Raw genomic sequence first — 20,629 nt, forward strand, 5'->3', positions numbered from 1 at the left:
CAGAGTTTTCTTACCATTAGAATTATTCCCTGAGATATACTCAGGGCCGTACTGGCCGTAGCGGGCACCGGGCATTCCCCCGGTGGGCCGCACGGGTGGGGGCTGGTTTTCGGCCCCTGGGGGCCGTTTTTGTTGCAGGGTCATTTTTGCAGCTAGGCTGCAAAATCGGCTCTGTAACAAAATCGGCCGAAAACCGGCCCAGGCAAAGAGCTCGGCTGCACCCCCAAACCCCGCCGGAGGCGGCCGAGCACTTTGCCAGGGCCGGTTTTGGTTCCCAGTCCGGCCCTGGATATACTAGGCCCACCTGCAGCAGGTGCCTTATCCCCATTAGATATTTTAAAACGCAGACTTTGCAGCCAGTTAAGCAGAGCAAATCTACTGCCATGTTTCTCCTCCTTGCCAATTCATTTGTGGCAGAGTTTTAAAAAAATGTTTTATCTGAGATCCAGATTTTGCGTTGGAGATGCACCACTTTTTTGGCACAACCCCAACACAAAATCTCATTTATTAAATCTCAAAATGAGCTTAAATGTACTCATGAGAGACCTGCTAAACATATGTGTGAGGTCTTAATAACTAATGCCACTTCTTGGGAGCTCATTTCCCTCGAGGCACGTGTGATGTCATCTGCTGTGATGTCACACACCATGTCAGTTGCCTACTGCTAAGTTAACTTGGTTAGTGCCCCACTTCTTTTTTTCAGGACTTGTGCCCTAGCCTCGTTTGATTCGGTCTGACCTGATCAAATAAAGATGCAGTAAGGCCCTACGGGTGCTATTTTATTTTAAGATTCGCAGCAATCCATTATTTTTCAGATTATTAAACTGTAAGAGGACCGAAATCCGTCCGTAAATGTGCCGAGAGAGATTTGAAAGCTTGTTCACTAGCGTTAATTGGCCGCTCGTTTGTTGCTCCCATTTAAGGTTGGGCGGAGGTAGTCACAATTGCCACACCTCGCCAATTATAGCACAAACAAAGGTGACGTAAGAGCGGTGCGTGCACCGGCAGGTGTCCTTTGTCATTCCCTCGAACGAGAGCTTTGCTCCGAGGACGCTCATCGAGAGGGATAGAGGTAGGCTCGAGACGTGCTTTTATTTCACCAATAAAGCAGGCGGCATGCAGCGAGACATAGAGGGGCGGCTTTGCGGAGAAAGGACACACAAAGAGAAACTGAGGGCTCAGTCTGACGTTTTTTTTCCTTTGTCGCCATCAGTTAAATGTGTTATGTTCAGAGTGTTGTTAAAGATGGACACAGCAGGCTCATTGTGGTGGTGCGCAGGAATAGGGAGGGAGCGGCCGATTTACTTCACCCCCTCCCCCCCAAGTCTGCAATTAAAACCCAGTGCGATTTACCAAGGGGTGCCGTTTGGGTGTTAAGAGGATTCGCTATTGCTTCCCCGGTGTTGCTGCACTAGGGCAGCCGCTTTGCACCACTTTCCACCCCGGTGATTTAACCGTATGAATTGCCTTTTAGATTTATTACGAGTGAGCATTCCTTTGTGTATTGTGCTTTAGTAGTATATTAGTAAACTAGCAGCATGATATACACCATAGGGTGCGCTTGGTTGCAAACATGTTAAATTGCAGAGTGGCCTTCGCGGTTTGGTGCCCAGACAGGTTCCGTTCTGGGCTCCTTGCCTTCCTGGACCTGTCCTGGCAGTTTAGACTGGACTGTTCCTATTGGAGCAGGACCAAGGTTCCTTTGCATATCGCGGGACACTCTTTGGAGCGGAACAATATATATTTTTTAAAAAATGATGGGGAGAAATATGGTCTTGAGTGCCATTGGCTGAGATTAATTCAGTAGTCCCATTACATGTTTTCCTTTTCATAATATTAGCTGGAACATTGCAATTATTTCACGTTCCACTCTTGCTAATTTCATATTGCTGCCTTTGTTAATTTGTTATTAAATATGAACTAATTTCTAAAGAATTATGAAGCAATCGTCAGAGATGTCCTGATAGAGGAATTTTACCAGAGTTGTTAAAGGGATGAGTAAGTGTTTGTTAAGTGCACCCCAGAGTACAGCGGCATGGCTAGAGCCGGGGCCTGCTGGCCCTTATGGCACTGCGGCATCTTCCCGAGGGGCTTTAGGCTAGGGCCTGCAGTCAGAGCAGGATGGGCTGCCCCGCCCAACCATATCCCTCTTCTAGATGTGGTCTTTTGCATTGTCGGGCTATGTTGATTGTTTTGCCAGGGCAGGTTTTGGTTTCCAGTCCACCTCTGTCTAGAGTCAAGGGCATTATTGTCCAAACCTGCTCTGAAAATAGGACACTCGATTCTCTTTAGCCTCTCCTTCACGTTGCTTTGGACTGTCATTGGCTCATATCTGATGTCTTCTCAGCTGAGCAGTGTGATTGATTGGACCTGGTTGGTGGCGATGGAAATATATACTTTATACTATGCTGAAACATCTATTATTTGATGATACTTTAAAACTTTATTTTCACCTATCTCTTCTCCGAACCTGAATGATACTGTTAGGCTGAACGTTGAGGTACTTCCTCTAAATGGTACCCTCGTGAAAGAGCCATCATACATTGATCTGTTACCTGGTCACATAAAAAAAGATGGCAATATCTTACATATAGGCTGAAGGGGTAGTGTATGCCATTCTACAGGGCACTTCCACTGCCAAGGAGGAACCATGGACTTTAAAAGTGAGGATTGCTCGGAATGGAGTCTTTGGAGACAAAGAGCTCTTCTCCTAAGAATATAGCCCAGGCCCAGTGGTGCTGCAGAGAAGTCAGAATGGGCGAAGATTTGAGTATTATGCGTTGTAAATATCACAGTACACCATGGTTCACTATAATATTTATTTTATGTCCTTATGTGTTATACAGTGTGTTTTCAGAAGCCCCATAATCTGTTTCTTTTAGAAGAGATGGGATCTTGTCATTAACTGTAACTCTATGATAGATAATGTTCTGAGAGTCCATCAGCCTCTTTCACAGTTGCTGCGTCAAGTCAGAAACTTTTGTGAAACTTGAACAGAAACCAGTGGCTTGGCCATAAAGTTCGTCTTGGAATGTCTGACCTTGAGGAGGCTTAGAATGGATAACGCATGTGTTTCCAACAGGTTGTTCAGAATTGAATAAATAAATGCCCTAGATATTTCTGTAGCACTTTATAAAGCCACAGTTACTTCTAAGCGTGAGCGGCTTGACAACAGACCAATATCACTCTCAGAAATATCCTCGTCTAAAGCAGTCGTAGATGATTATGACCTGGAAAAAGTACAACAGCTTGACTGAGAAATCTGTATGTACCAAACAGTTAGTCTCATTTTGTAACATAGACTTTTATATGCCGGAAGACATGTGGCTCCCAACCACAGGAATACCTTAAAATCCATTGTGCATTTTTGTAGAGATTTTCATATTTCTTAATATTTGAGTTAAATTGTGTCTGTAAAAGCTCTAGCCAACGAAACAAATAAAATGTATTGGGAGTATACTTATCCTTTTAATATGTGTGCTGGAAATCAAAATTCGAAAGCAATATTCAAAGCTTACCATGGAATTCCATATTATTGCATGCTGCTTTGCCTCGTTGTATGTTTATATTATGGGGAGTGGTAGAAAGTGCACCACAGCATTCCGTGCTGCATCTCATGTAATATTTCAGCTGAGAGGCAAAGTCTTTGTTGCTACCACACAGAGGCTTGACTTCCATTAGTGCAGCAGGTGCAGTGGCTGTGAGCCCTAGAGGCCTGGGGGTGGGAGGGGGGCACTTATCCTGATTATTGCTGTATTTGTGAATTCAAACAGCAACCTAGGTCCCATTTCCTTCCTTGCACTAAGGCCCATAACACACCAGCTATACTGCTGCTACCAGCTCATTTTATAGGCAACTAGCCAAAGCCAAGCCAATAGACCTCATTTAAAAAAAAGTGTTTGCCCCTTGTTTAGTGTGGAGAATCAACATTCATAACTTTTGTGTCCTGGTTTCATCGCTGTAATCACTCTAATATGCATCATTGACACAGAGATCAGTTAAAAGAAAGTCCATGAGAACCTTTATCTAGAACAAGTATTGGGTTCTGCTTTCAGGAGCCATAATTCATACTAATATCAGCCTAATGCACTTCTGTATCTAGGCTAATCTTTACTTTTCCTCTGGATCATATTTATCCTTTAACAAAAGAATCTATCCGAAAGCCGCCTCAAGGTAAGGAATCCAATCTGCAAGTTGTCAGAGCCCCAACAACAGTGACCTGAGCCAAGTCACCCCCAGCATTGCAGAGTCAGGAGCTACAGCTTGCACTTGTCCAGTGCTTTACTCAGGTTCTTTCCTCCCGACACAACCACATCCTGCCCATACCAGTGACGGTCTCTATATAACACTAATGCCCTGTTCTCGATAGGGCTGGACATTTCAAGCCCTTCCGCAAATCCCTTTTAGTGCAGACATCAGAATTAGGAATTGTGTGAAATTTACATTATCCAGTGATTACCCAGTATGATAATGTCTGCACCCCGCAATTTACCCCAGATACATATCGTAGGTCGAACCTGCTAATATTTACCTGGGAAATGTCCAGAAAATGCTGGGGCATGCTGATTTTGGTGTTGAAAGTATTTCCATCTGTATGTTAATCCCCATTATGAAAGGCTTAGCTTGTAATATGCAATGTATTGTACCCAATAAATACCGAATCTCAGGGTATCGGATATTATCGGGTGCCATAACTACCACAACCCCTACCAAGGGTTTGTATCTGGGATATAGTTCTTGATTTCCATTCCAGCAGAGAAGATGTCAGTTCCAGGGTGTCAGACGAACCGCAACTACACAAAATTCAAGGAATTCACCCAGCAAGCTTCAATAAATACATACCCACGGACACTATTAGCATTTCCCCCAGCATAACATCCCTTTTAATACTGAAGCACCTACGGCAGCATTTACTCTCATCTATAAAACCAATGCTCCCTGGGTGAGCTTAGCACACACTGTCCTGTTAAGCACCGAAGGTCTGTGAGTAGAACTTTGTGCTGTCACTTGTCAACTCATGGAACAGCACATGGGCACATTTAGACTTGGATTGTAACCACAGAAGTCAGATCTTCATCCTACAGACTCAGAGAGGGTCTCGGCATGGACAACCCCCGTTTCCCTCATAGTACATCATTAATATCACAGGAACCGCCTCAGTACATCTGTATTCCCAATCCGAATGGTATCCCAGTGTATGGTGCATTCTTAGGTTCCTGTAGTGAAGACCAACGCATCTTTTCTAGCGGCTCCCACCGTCAACGGTCCTCGTGTTCCAGTTACAGTGATCTATCCCGTCACTGCGCTCTGTAGCCGCACATCACTCCAGTAGTAAAGTGAAGCAGGTTTCCATCCATGGGCATGTCAGTTGTCTATTACAGGATGTACCCATGCTCGCTTTCAAACCGCAAGCTTTACCTCCATGCCTTCTGACGCCCACTCAGGGTCACCGCTGTTCTCCAGATGCTCCAGAAGCTATCTACCGTCTTCTGTGTATTATAAGGTGAAAACTTGTAAAGCTCAGCCCCCGAAAAGTATGAGTATTTAAACATTCTTTTTTTATTGAACAGTCGCTTAGTACCTCATTGCAGATAACGCAGAGACACTCTACAGTTTGGCGGCAGTGAGCAGAGAAGAGTAATACAGTCTTTAAAAAGAATAACTCAGTGTCTTTCCCCTGCATCTCGGGGTTCCAATCCCCAGCTAGAAAACTCAGAGAAAGGAATACTGCAAAGTAAGTACATGACAAGCCTTGGTCAATGGAGGTGCATTCATTACAACACCACAGGACTGGTAACATGGCCCTGTAACAGTAGCGGGTCTCCTGACCTAATGTGTATCTTATAATGTGGATTTGATGTTTGTTTAATTGGTGATTGCAGATGATGCCCGCCAGCGCTTTTTTTGAGGACTTGCAGCGGACTTCTGTTTAACTATCAGACTTTGACCCAGAACAAGACAGAGAAAAGCAGCAGAGGGGGAAAGAAGGAGGATGAGACAGACGGAAAACAAAAGCAAACAGAGAAAGCAGGGATGAAAAGGAACCTACGAGAGGGTGATGTAGTGGCAGGAAGACTATATTGGTTGATGGAAGTGCAGGGCCGGACTGGGAACACAAAGCAACCTGGCAATTTTGTTGGACAGGCCCCCACCCACGGTGGGGGGGGGGAGGATTGCAAGTGTGAAGCACTGCTGCTTGACAAAACCGGCCCCTAGTACTGCTGCTTTTGTTACTGGGAGGCCAATATAGCTGCATCGCTGCAAAACCGGCACCTTTTAACAAAACCGGCCCCCATCGCTACAAAACCGGCCTCCACCCGTCCAGCCTCCTGGATAAACGCCCGATGGCCGCTACGACCAGCCCGGGCCTGTGGAAGTGGCATGAGGAGAAATAAAGAGCAGCCAGCCCTGGTACTCTGAACCCCAACGTTCCAGAGGTGCCAGCGGGCTGCTTAGAAACAATTGGGTCCGGCACTTATTCTTCTGCAATCGAAGCTCTGCTTTTGCGTTTGTTTAGCGCTCATGTTTAGGTGGTGCGGATGCAGTGTTATTACTGTTCTTTGCAGGCTCAGCTGCTGCTGAGTGAGAGGTTGGGCGTGGGGAGGATAGCCTACACCTCTCGGTCTGTATGACTAATTCATTCTCTCCGCATTTAGCACTGGCTTTGCTTGTTCCTGATAAGTGGTGTCAGAATAATTAGTACAAAACAAACACTACAATATTAACGCCACACAGACAATACTTGTGTTTGTTGTCAGGTATCAAAATTCATGAATAGTTAAAAAGTCACCTTAGGGAATTCATTTCGGTTTTATCAGCCAGTACTTGCTTAAGAAGTATGAGTGTGCATAAATACATTAATACCCGCGACACACTGATAATCCGTTCCTTGACGAGGCACGCTATAACCGTGTCCCTTGATTGGCTCACTGCCCGCACTACATCCCATGATCCCACAGAAACACACCCTTGTTTGTCTGAACTCTCACCGCCCTCCATAGCAACCATTTATGTGCAGTCGGGGTGATTTGTGGCAGGAAGCAAGAGAAGGAAAGCTCAATGTTCGAAGGTATTCCCCGATTCACATCAAAATTGTATACAAAATGACCATACGGGGAGACTATGAATATGAACTCATAAGTGCATTTTTTAGTGTTAAGTGTGGCAGCCCGGTCTTTGAATACTTTATTTTTCATCGATTTCCTTTTGCTATGTACCTCTGGAGTACTTGATGTATTTGTATTGCTGTTATCAGCAGCATACGCCATTTTACATTTAGGGATTCCACTACATTTTTAGTCTATAATTTTTGTGACCTAGGTTGTAAAAACTCATAAAACATAAGAATAATTATTTGTTAAAGGTAAATATTTTTAGAGGGTGTAAATATTAATGGTTTGACAAGTTTTAACATAGTGTAAAGCTGCTTTTCAATGGCAACCGGCCACATCCTAATACAGTGATATAATATAGGGCTGATGTGTGTATGTGTGTATCATGTGCGCAACTAGACCCGAACTTTGCTGGGGGGGGGGGGGCTAAGACTCACAACCAGGGCTGGCCCTAACACGGGTCGCGCACAGTGCAACAGTCTTTTTTGGTGCCCCCTCTCCCATTTCCTCCTTCTCCATGAATTCCCTCACTACCACTTGCCAACAATGCACCTCATCTCTCTATGCCCTTTTCTGACCAACATTTCCCTTTTTTAGGGCTACCCGTAGTTTACTCACATTTAGTTCTGTGATCTGCATGGTACCCGTTCTTTGTAGCAGGCACATTAGCCCTCTGCGCTGTGTCGGTGACAGGAGTGCCCATGTGAGTGCACGGTGAGCGATGCAACAGTGTGAGAGTAGGGTGAGAGGAGTGACTGCAGGGTGGGTGAGGTGACCATATGAATTTGGGTGCAGATGTAAGTGCAGAGTGGGACGAATGAATGTATGGTTAGTGATGGGCTTGTTTGAGTGAGATTTCAGAGTGAGCAGTGAGGGGGACAGGTGAGTGAAGTGTCACATGAGCAGTGTGAGTAGTGTGATCATGTGACTGCAGGGCGAGGTACAGGCTGAACAGCGCAAGAGCATCGTCAGTGCAGAGTGATCACTGTGAGTGCAGAGTGAGCGGTGGGCTCATGTGACCGCAGGGTAAGTGGAGGGAGAAAGGTGTGCGTTCATGGCGAGTGGCATAAGTGCAGTGTGGTCACTGTGAGCTCAGGGTGAGTGGGTGGTGTGAGTACATGGTGATCAGTGTGAGTACATTGTGATCCCTGTGAGTGCAGGGTGAGTGTGAAAGTGAAGGGCGAGAATGAGTAGTGAGTTGTCTGAATGCAGGGTGTATTCCCAAGACACTTGAAGTAACACTTGAAGTAACTCAGCATGTTATTGAGGGCTGGCGTAGTGTTTCATATATAAGTTAAACTATTGCTTTTATGGCATTATTCAGGGTCCAGGGATCGAGGGTGGAGGAAATATTGTGCTCATCCTGCAACAAACTTCCAGTCTTGAGATTAGGGTTGCAAGCTCATTATATTGATGTCCCGAGACAGTATAAAAATAAGCAGTCACCTAAAACCTATTTTCAGCACTTATCTGTGCATACTTGGAACAGCAAATATAAATAGAAAGCATTTTTAATTGTGTTCTATGGCTGCCTAAATAATCCATGACTGATAATTAAAGGGAACAAAGATTGAAAAGTCACATATATATCACACACACACACACACACACACACACACACACACACACACACACACACACACACACACACACACACACACACACACACACACACACACACACACACACACACACACACACACACACACACACACACACACACACACACACACACACACACACACACACACACACACACACACACACACACACACACACACACACACACACACACACACACACACACACACACACACACACACACACACACACACACACACACACACACACACACACACACACCCCCCCCCCCCCCCCCCACCTCCTCCCCGGCGCGCGCAGTAAGGCCGAACCAATGGCCTGGATTAATTTTGAGCCAAAGATACACCACACTCAGAAATCCTTTATCTTCAGTGTTTATTGTTCAAACAGAGCCAGTCTGTCTCACCGACAGGGCCCGCTCACGGTTGAGGGATAATTCTACTCATCGTATTTATATACCACTCCCCTCTCGTTCAATTATGTGGACTTCTGGGAGTTGTAGTTTCTTAATTGTATGTGTTACGTCAATTCACGTAAGACAGACTCTTTGTTATTATTTACATGGGATTAGATAGCACATCGATCTAGTGAGTGTTTAATACAAACGTACCAATACAAACTTACAATTCTGGAAATAGACATTAGTATTCTATTATTTGCACAGTTGTCGTTTTCAAAAGCGTTAGAAGTCTACTTGATATAGTATTATTTCAAATTGCCAATTTAAATCTATACGGTCATCGCATGCTATTGCTGTGGATTGCATTGGAAGTATTGCATTCAAGTGTTGTCAATGTTCTTACATAGTGTAACAAGTTAATGGTGGTATAGTACCAACGGAGTAGTTCTAGTTGCAACTTTGTAATGAAAGTGTTCTTTTCAATTTCCAAGTACACACATTTTATAAAGGAAACGTCCTGTTCAAGTTTTCACATTGAATAATGTTACTCCTTGACTCATAAGTGTACATGAAATTCTTCATCATTGTTAAGACCTTTCGGGTTCTTTGTTCGTAGCCTGATAATGTAATGTCAAGTTGTCTCCGCTTTTTCCGTCTATACCCCCTCTTTCACTTTGTGGGATAGTATCTAGTCCAAATAATTCCATCCATCTCCAATCATTAGTTTGGCATAGAGCTATATGTTTGGCTGTTGTAGCCTTTGTTTTTCACAGCTCGAATATGTTCTAGGATTCTCTTTTTCAACATGCAGATAGTGCTGCGATGTATTGTAATCCACATGTGCATCGAATGACATAGACCTCAAATTCGGTTGTACATGTGATCCTGTGGTTGATTTTAATGATTTTTCTTTCTGTGTCAATTATTTCTTTTGTATTGATGGATGCTGAAGATAACAACTAACATATTGTGTAAAGGAGGCTTCAGAGTTTAACTAGGTTCCTATCCATAAGACCAGGGTTGTCAGCCAAGTAATACAGATGGAGTCTGGCTTGTTATTAAGTTGACACCTATGCCGTCTGCACAGGGATTTGTTTTCTCTCTGCAGAACAATTGAGGAATAGTAACTATTCATGCTGCTACTATAGGTAGCTATTGAAAATGATTTTGTCAAAGACACATATACATTATATTAATTAACCACGATCACAATAAGGAAGCAAACACAAGAAGCGAGCATCTGCTTGGACCGCTGAAAGTTATTTATTGAGGTGGCATGTCCATGTTATTTAATATTAAACTTTAAAGTAGCTTGCAAGAGCGCCTGGTTTCGGTCAGCTAAAGGAGCAGTGGTAGAACTGCAAATACCTGAGGCAGTCTTAAGACCAAATATGAGCGTTGCAAGGTACTACTGACCGGGAGAGAAGCAGAACCTAACAATCCAGTACAGCAATGAGAAGTTTGAGAGTAAAGGCGGAGTGAAAAATTCAATCAGAGTTGACGCAAGTATTCATTCAAACCAAAGCAAAATGACATTGTGCAAGTGATAATAAAAAAGATAATAATGATAATAATAATCATTGTTAGACTTGGGGGTCTCTAGTTGGCACAGGTATGCACTTGTGACAAATAGGGACCCTCTCCTCTAGTCAGGGTAAGGGGGCACACTCCTAAAATAACCCCTGCTCACCCCCTTGGTAGCTTGGCACGAGCAGACAGGCTTATCTCAGAGGCAGTGTATAAAGCATTTGTGAACACATACAGTAACCAAGTGACAACACTACAGATGGACACCACACAGGTTTTATATCAAAAATAAGCATTCTTTATATAGATTTACCACAAGACCATTAAACGACAAAAATACACAATACTGTAACTTTAGATGGTAGAATTTTGCTTAGTTCTCTTTAGTTCTTAAATGCGACACTTTAAGTCAATGTACCTTTTAGAAGCGACACGCAGGGCAACGAAAGTGTTGCAACGATGTTGATGCGATGAAGTTTTTGGTGCAAAGAAATAAAGAAGTGAAGATCTTCCAGATGCGGCACGCTTCTCCGATGTTGCGAGAATACTCGACTCGATGCTTCAGCTGCAGCGGCGACACCTTCACGCCATGCGACAACAGCGGTCTTGGCAGCAACACTCTTCTCCGATGTTTGAGAGACGCTTCCGCTCGATGCGATGTTGCAGCGGCGACACCCCTTTACGCAATGCGACGACAGCAGCTCCGACGGCGGCACGCTTCTCCATGGATGCGAGGTGCTTTTATTGATGTGGTGCAATGTGACAACTACGATGGCGACAGGCTTCTTCCTCGATGCAAGACTCTTCTCTTGATGCGGTGCAATGCATCAGATACGATGGCTGCGATGGCGACACGCTTCTTCGGCGTTGCAAGAAACTTCCTGGATGATGCGAGACGCTTCAGCTCGATGCGATGCTGTAGCGGCATCACACTGTACGAGATGCGACGACAACAGCTCCGACGGCGGCACGCTTTTCCTTCTTGAGTCGCGCTTCCAGTTCCTTGCGACATGCAGTCCCTCAGAAGGCCCAACAACAGCAGCAGGCACTTCCAAAGAACTATGGGGAGCTGGGGGGTGAAGTCTGTTGTTCCTGAGACTTCAGCAGGAGGCAAGCTCTTTTCCAAGCCCTTGGAGATCCTTTACAAGTTGAGCAAAAGTACACACAAAGTTCCTTTCTCCTCTCTTTGGCAGTAAGGCAACCACTGCAGGCCAATCCCCCAGGTTCGGGGATAGTTTCCTCCTCAGCTTCTTCTGGTTCCTTCCCTCAGCAGAGGTTCTTCTTGTTTTCCCAATCTTATCTGAATTCTTGGGATCAGGGTCCCAATACTTTTACCCCAAAATCCTTTGTCCTCTGAGGGCAGAGGGGCCTTTGCCCAGTTCAAACCAGTTCCTGAGCACTCTGTGTACCAGACTTCTCCTTTCCTTTCACAGTGTAGGGCAGAATCATCAGACGCCCCACAGGAGGTGGAGCCAGCATTGTGGAAGACAATTACAGCCCTGGAGCACTTTGTTGACAGGATTCCTTCTCTTCATTCACTGTGCAGGGCAGGGACATCAGCCACTCCCCAGGAGGTGGAGCCAGCATTGTGGAGGGAAGGCACAGCTCTAATCAGGTCCCAGGTGCAACTCCTCCCACCCATCTAGATGCAGATCTCTCTATTCACCACTGGGCTGACTCATCCTGTCTCTTGGAATCCCCCAGCCCTGTCACTCACAGAAGCCAGACAAAGGAATACACAGCCTAGCAGTAGCAGGTTTGAATGGTTAGACAAGAAAAGGCCTACTTTCTAAACGTGGCATTTTCAAACACAGAATGTCAAAACCAACTTCACTAAAAGATGTATTTTATCATCCTGAGTTCAGGGAAACTAAATTCCAATTTCTACCACGTTCCCTGAGTCCGTTAAGATTATAAAATGCAATAACCAAACTGCCCATTCTGGTCTATGGAGAACAGGTAGCCTTGCAATAGTGAAAAACGAAAATGGCTGTAATTCACTATTAGAACATGCCACACACACCAGGGCATGTCCTACCTTATCCTTACAATGCACCCTGCCCTTAGGCCTACCATAGGGGTGTCTGATATGAAGAAAAGGGAAGGTTTAGGGACTGGCAAGTGGGTGCACTTGCCCAGTCAGCATGACAGTACCAGACTGCACGCAGGCTCTGCAATGGCAGACCTTAGACACATTTTTACAGGCTGCTTCTGTGGGTGGCACAACCAGTGCTGCAAGTCCACCAGCAGTATTTGGATTTACAAGCCCTGGGCACTCCTGGTGCACTGTACTAGGGTCTGACAGGTAAACCAAACCAACCAATCATGGAATCACAAATCATACATCAATTTACAATAAGGAGCACTTGCACTTTGGCACTGGACAGCAGTGGCACAGTGCCCTGAGCAACTAACACCAGCAAAAACATATGAGGCAACAGCGAAAAAATGGAGGAGAGACCCACACCAATGTGCCATGTCTAACAATCATCATAGTAATAATTATATATTGATTGATTAATGCTTTAGAAGATTGTTTATAGTGAACTGACCATCAAGAAAGCAAGAATGAAAGAAATATATTATCTGAATTGTGTGTATACGGCCGGACCATCTAATCTGTAATTTAAGCAGAACACATGATCAAATGAGTGAATGCTGTGAGTAGAAGAACTGAAGCAAAGAGGATGACCTAAAAAGAAAATACACCAAAGTCCGCTGAAGTAGAGGTTTGAGTGAAGGGCCAGACAAGTGAACAAGTCCATAGATGGGCTGAAGTGTAAACATATCCCAAGAGACAAACGAGTGAATGTATCAAGGATTGTAGACCGAGAGTGGTGGCAGACTGCTGGTCCTGAGAAGCCAATGTACTATGGAGTTTATGAAGAATGGAAGCTAAGTATTGGACCCAGAAAGTAATTGAAGTGTGACCGCTGCTGGGACTTGGGTTCTTTAGTGGAGGAAGAGTGACAGACATGACAAGAGAGTGAGTACTGTGAGGAGCTGACCTGGAAAATAAACAAATTGAAACACCAGTGCAACAGCTTAGAGGGCACAGTCTTTTGTTGGCGGATTCAAAAATAAAATGTAGCCCAGAGCTGTCTGGACCTACCTGAAGGAGAGCACATACATACTGTGAGTACTGAACATAGGTCCTCTTGCAAGGTGCAAGGCTGAATATCAGATCACTCAGAGAAAGTTGTCAGACTTGGGGGAACTTTTCCTTCATAGGAAAACACAGTCTTTCCTGTCTGTGGATGCCCTTTGAGCGCATAAGTGAAATCAAAAACTCTGTAGTGCACATGAATACATTGGGAATGCTACATTTTGTACAGAAGGGGGATGGGAGCACACTCACTCACATTAAAGGACAGTACACCCCTTAGCATTATGGTAAATACAGTACAATGTTTGTACTTACTTGAATATTAGCTGTTGTTTTTCACCAGAGTTGGTGCAGACAGTGCTGTTCATCTCTGGACACCTGTGTTTCTGGATTATATCCATTATAGGTAGATATCAAAAAAACGATTTACATCAGGGGTGGCTGAGAATGTTGCCACAGTCCTCTCAGGTCTCAGTACCTCTCACTGGCAAACAGGTGCATCTCCAAAAGCTCGTCAGCTCGCTGGCTCAAGGGTGCCTTTTTAAACAGGATGGGGATTAGAGCACACTGCCTCACACCACAGCACACTTCGCCCAGGAAATATGGTAAATACAGTAGAATGTTTCTGCTTACTTGAATATTAGCTGTAGTTTTCTCACCAGAGTCGGTGCTGATAGTGCTGTTTATCTCTAGACACATTATTTTCTGGATTTTATGCTTCATCAGTAGAGATCGAAAAAACACATTTTATCAGGGGTTGCTGAGAATGCTGCCATAGTCCTCTCAGGTCTCAGTACCTCTCACTGGCACACAAGTGCATGCCCAAAAGCTTATCAGTTTACTGGCTCAAGGGAACCTTTTTGAACAGAAGGGGGATGGGACACAGTTCGACACATATCATTATGGTACACACAGTACGATGTTTGTGCTCACTTGAATATTAGCTGTAGTCAGACCAGAGAGGACTGTGGTAGCATTCTCAGTACCCCTGATATAATAAATTTTGGATCTCTTTTAATGACAGATAAAATCCAGAAACGCTTGTCTAGAGATGAACAGCACTACCTGCACCATCTTTGGTGAAATACTTTTACTAATATTCAAGTAAGCACTAACTGTGAATTGCATTCTCCATAATGCAAAGAGGTGTACTCTGCTGGGATGTGAGGAACTGTGCTCCCATCCCCCTTCTATTTATTAAGGCTCCTTTGAGCCATTGAGCTGACTAGCTTTTAGAGATGAACCTGTGCGCTTGTGAGAGGTACTGAGACCTAAGAGGACTGTGGCAGCATTCTCAGCAACCCCTGATAAAATTAGTTTTGAATCTCTACTGATGAAGAATACAGTCCAGAAACACGTCTAGAGACGAACAGCACTACCTGCACCAACTTTAATGAAATAGTACTACTTCTATTCTAGTAAGCACTAATTGTGACCTGCATTCACCATAATGCAAAGGGATGAACTCTGCTGGGATGTGAGGCACTGTGCTTCCATCCCCTTAATGCCGCATTTTGTACAGTTCCTGTTGAGTGCCTAAGCAATGTCAAGGCATTTAGGATCCAAGTTTAGGACATCGAAGATAATCTGCACCTGATTGCAAAGAACAAATGCTCCAAGCCATTTCTGTGGATAAGGGGTATCTAGACAACAGCTAGGTACATATCACTTCCAGCCCATACTGCTGAATGAGTGATTGACCATGGATAGCACTCAGGAAACATTCTTGAGTTAGAATACCTGGACATCTCATTCCAGAATAACAAAAAGTTATAGAATTTCCCTTTTCAGGGCCTGCTGTCTATTCAGACCTTTGGGCCCAGATTCTAATTGACATCATTACTCAGTGATAGCATATAAAGTCCATGTCACTGTTATTTCATGGCTTCCCTTCAGAAAAAAGTATTTACTTGATAATGTAACAATGCCAAATGTAGTATTAAAAAAAATAACGTATTACTAACAATATAATTGTAATAATAAAAACAACAGCAACAATAATAGCAACAGTAATAATATTATGACCAATAATAATAATATTATATATAAATAGTAATACTGATTATTATTATTTCGTAGTGAAATAATATTGATGATAATCCAATTAATAACAATTACAGAGCTGTAACACTTAATAATAGCAATTAAGTATCAGCCCTAAAGGTAGTGAACTTTAACAGAAATATCGTGCAACATGAATATTTTGTTAAAATTATTGTGACTACCAAAATATTGTGCCACAGAATATCTAAGGATAGGAGTATCATTTTTTAGTATTGTTTTTAAAGATATTATCGTATTTATTATTGTTTACTTAAATACGGTTGAAATAGTTTTCGTTTTCTTATAAATTTAATATATTAGTTAGTACATTCATTTCTACTGCTAGTATTAGTTCTTTCATTATTGTTATTTGTTAAAACTATAGCTTTTAATTTTAAACGTGTAATTTTTCTCTAAGTAATTTGTAATGTAGTATTGGTTGATGAATTTGTAGGAGAGTAGGTTGGGAAGATAATTACATTGTAGTTCATTTAATATTACTTTAGTGTTATTCAACTATTTATTTGATTATTGATTCTGCAAATTGTTTAATTGTTTTTTTATTTGGTTAAGTTTAATTTGTTAATTTGTCAATTTAAATTTGTATTACATTTTTAAATGTATCTTAGTAATTTATATTTTAAAAGTGGGGTGTTCCTAGTTTGGAATAATGCAACAGTAACGAGGTCTCCAGCGAGCCTATGAAACATAACCAACCTTTGGGGTGGCGGAGATTAAACTTCCCTCTTACCTAACTTGAACCCTTCATCATTGTTTCATCACTGACTCTGCTACCTGTGGGAGGCATTGTTACTTTTGAAAGAAAAGCCTGCATTATATGTGCTGGGCAAACTGTCTGTGGATGAAAATAAGCAACGGAAATGGATTCCCTCTTATTGGCCCTACATTTGGCGTCTGCAAAGGAGGGCGTAGCTTGCATCTGGACTTAATTGACCCTTGTGGGGACGTTCAAATCCTCTTCCCTGTACAGCAGACTGCTGCTTTGTTTTTGTAATGTGGTGCTCTTATCTACAGACATGCATGCACATCCATATGGTGCATCATCATCATCCCCACCCAGCCTACCCCTTTTGGCTTCACTGAAATAGAATGGGAAAAAAGGCCATCAGTAACCAATATGTGGAGTTCTGAGAAAGTGGGAAATTTAGATGATATGGAAGAAAGATTTTATTTACTGAGATTACTACCTGAGATTGGGGGGTGATTTCTATATTGTGCTTAGTGTAAACCAGAATGAGACTAAGTGCCTTATTACGAGTTTGATGGTCTTCCTGTGGGACCACCACCGCATTCCGAGTTGGATCCAGGGCTGGCGGGCAGTGCAGCGGCTGTGTCATGGTGGCAGGTATGTTAGGCTAATAGGAGAGCCTAAACCGCAACCTGCTGCCATGACAGTGCCTACAGCACATTCATGCACGGTGTGGCATGCACCATGTCATGCTTGCCACATAGTGCATGCACAGCCGTGCACTTTTGGGGGGGCATATCATGTGCCCCCTGTATGTACCCCCATGGGCAGACTTCCCCAGGGGCGTTGTTGGGGGCCTCTTTACATGCCTTTCCTCCAATCAAAAATTCTTGGTAGAAAGGCAGGTTTGAATCTGTTCGGCAGTGCCGGCATCGTCACTACTGCGATTCCCGACTGCTTTCCACACCACCACCGCCGTGGGATCCTGGCAGGGGCGGTGGTCTTGTGGTGGTCCCACTGCCACCATTGTAATCCACCACGAGTACGGCGTTCCCAGGTCCGCTATACTCGTAATCAGGCCCTTAATATTAAAACCTACGCTTCCTTCTTTTCCTTTCACTTTGCACATTTCTGAAAACTCACGATCACTCCGTGTACAAAGAATAGCATTCCAAATAATTCCACATTTAGACTTGCACCACCAGCTACTGAGAACAGCTTCATAACCCAATCACCACGCCTAATTCACACAAATTGCTTCTGACATCCAGTCATTTAGCTGTGACGAACACCTACCTTGAAATGCATTTTAATCCCAGGTTTTAAATGGGTGAGCCTTTAATTCAGATATGTCAGTATTTTATTACCTTTCAAAACAGTGGATGGCAAGAGGGTATGGAACAGCCCAGGGGCATTGCTGGTGCAGAGCAGACTTGAGCGCCTGTTTTATGTTCCTGCAGTGAGTAAAGTGTCTTCAGCTAACCCGACATTTCTCTGAGTAAGTACTTTATTTTAGACACCACAGCTCATAAACAGAAAGAGGTAAAGCTTGATTACATGTTCCGAGCTTTACTATCGGAAAATAAAGCACTAAATCAGAGAAATATTGTGTTAAATGAATTCCGGTTACACACTGCAAATGATAAAAACAGGAACTCTTCTCTGCGCTGAGCCAGCAAAGCCAGCATGATAGAATTCCAGGTCCTTAGAGAGCAGGATGATGTGTGGTATTGTTCAGAAACTGAGCTTAAAAGTGAATATCTAAAGTATTTCCAAAAATATCTTGAAGTGCTATGATTGTGCCTGATGACAGATCTGAGTTATCCAGTGTGATAAAACCGTCATAAAATACAAGAATCCCTTTGGGAATGGGGAAGAAATCGCGGATGAGGCTGCGGAAGCTGAAAGAAAGAAAACCAGAAAGATTCTCAGATTGCAGAAGAAGAAGAACTGAGGACAGTGCCAGGTATTAGTCCAGTAACCCATTGTGAGGCATTGTCCGTTAAATGTGGTAAGAAACATATTTCTAGTTTGCATTGAGAGTTGAGTAATCTAGTCTATAAAAACTGCATGGAAGTGTTCTGTAGGAGTGTACATTTATTAAGAAATCTAAGTTCATCAGTGCCTAAACTCACTTGCTATCTAGACCTCCTGGTCATCTGGAATTCCAGATCAACAACCAGAAATATCAAATGTTTAATAATTTTTTGGATAGAAAGACGTAGATCATGAGCATTTCGAGCAGAAACATGATGTAGGACTAACTTGTACTTGGAATTGAAGATTCAAGGCCATACCTTTGAGTATATATTGTCTGATGTACAGTGTTGTGATCACCTCAGGTTTACACAACCACACCCAGAAGAAGAAATCAACTTTGTCCCATAGGACTGTAAAAAAATAATGTATTTGATTTTTAGTTTTTATGTTACACCTAACCGAGTTGAGGCCCATTTAAAAGTGCTTTTGAGGAGGGAGAGGGTTACATTGAGGCAGGGTTGGGGTCATCGACTTTTTAGTTGCCAATTTCTTGAGACGATGGACAAGCAGTGTTAATCAAGGTTAAATATTAGAATGTAAACCAAGATCCTGTAAAAGGAGATAGATTTTCAGTCCTTGCTTGAATAGCCTCAAGTCTACTTCTGCCAAACAGGTGAGCAGAGAAAAGTAATATCTTTGAGGTTGCAAGGCTATACCCACAGATATCTAATGTTTGTCCAGTTAGGTATGCAGTCTGTTTGGCGTTTTCTATCTTAGGCATCTAATTGGCTTGTATAATACAATTCATTTTGTAGTTAGAGGCACACCGAACCTTGTAGATCCTTGTTGACTAGACAAACTAGCTCGCAACCAGCAATCTTCTTGATCGTGTGCCAGTGAAGACCTTGAGTATATAGCTGTGAATACTGCATTTTGAGTTTAGAGTTATTAGGGTTGCACAATTTTGTACTTCCTTGAAGTTTGCAATTGAGTCTCATGTACATCCCGGTACACTAGTCCATGCAGGAAAGACTCACTGAGAAGATAAGGGCAAATCATTTAGAGCAGAAATCAGATTGTTCGTTTTCTGTTGAAAGAGGCCACGGTCTTGATGTGTGCTGTGAGCTTCCACGTGGCCCAAACAATCCAAACTCCCCCCAATTAATTTTTTTAGGTCTCGCCTGAGCCAGCGCATGCGATGCTCTGGCGAGACATTTAGGAGTGGAGTTTTCTAAGTCCGACCACAGCTTTGTGTGGCATACAGTGTGCGGTTACGCGCACGAGCAGAGGAGTCATCTGGCTTTCCTCTCGCTCGGCCAAGCGCGCGCGCCTCGCTTCAATGCCCCTCCCCCACCACAGAGCGCATCTCGTAGCATGTTTGTAATTGTAACTTTCAGCGCGTTTTCACACGCGCATTCCTTGTTTTCTTTTGTTGTCAATGGGAAGTTTTACAAAGCTACTGATGTTCGCTTTTCACAGACTCTACGGACCCCAGTATACCAATTTTCCTGCACTGATAGAACCTTTCACACCTTGGGCAAAATTGTTCATGTTCAAGGAATGGAGCATTCTGTGGAAGTTTAGCAGGGGGAGATTCGAAACACTCATACCCCTGCATTGCCCATTCCTTACAGCTTTATTTCTAATATCGAGTCCGTTTGGTTCAAAGGCGGATAAAAATGGAAAAGCGAAGCGTTCAAATTCACTGTTAATTAAATTACTTTACTGCCACCTGCTGGACAAAAGTAAAATTATACAAACTTATTTCAATTCACGGCGCATGTATTCATTGCATCTTATTTATTATTTTAACTTGGCAATGATACGTTGGTTAAAAAAAAAATAGGAAACCTAAGAATTAAATAACTTGAAAAAAATGACTCCTGTTAATCTACACACTTTCTTCATCATATCCCTTATCGAGATATTACATATTCATATTGCATGCAAATTGGGCACAAGCTGTCATTACCCAAAGCTGACCACTTACATATGAAAGAGGCAGTTGTTAAGGTCCCCAATCTAAACTTTATGTAAAGCGATTTGGCTGTGGGAGGTTGTATCGGATCCATTTAGTCTTCAAAATTATAGTCCAATTCAACTCACCCAAAGTGCACGCCAAATCTCTCTGGTCGTTAAGGCAATACCAA

The 20,629-nt window shown here is 43.2% G+C and overlaps 1 protein-coding gene across 3 annotated transcripts in view; it reads left to right on the top strand.

Moving 5' to 3' along the window:
* Positions 1–20,629, top strand: part of ITPRIP (inositol 1,4,5-trisphosphate receptor interacting protein) — a 141,288-nt gene that overhangs the window by 47,898 nt on the left and 72,761 nt on the right. The window contains exon 1 of one of the 3 annotated variants that reach the window (XM_085603456.1): positions 924–1,072. The exons of the other annotated variants lie outside the window; for them this stretch is intronic. The gene's annotated coding sequence lies outside the window, so the exon portion shown is untranslated. Of the gene's footprint in view, positions 1–923; positions 1,073–20,629 lie in introns of those variants that run through there. 3 annotated transcript variants of the gene reach the window in all.

This window comes from Triturus cristatus, chromosome 1_2 (assembly GCF_964204655.1).
Source record: "Triturus cristatus chromosome 1_2, aTriCri1.1, whole genome shotgun sequence".
Classification (NCBI taxonomy): domain Eukaryota; kingdom Metazoa; phylum Chordata; class Amphibia; order Caudata; family Salamandridae; genus Triturus; species Triturus cristatus.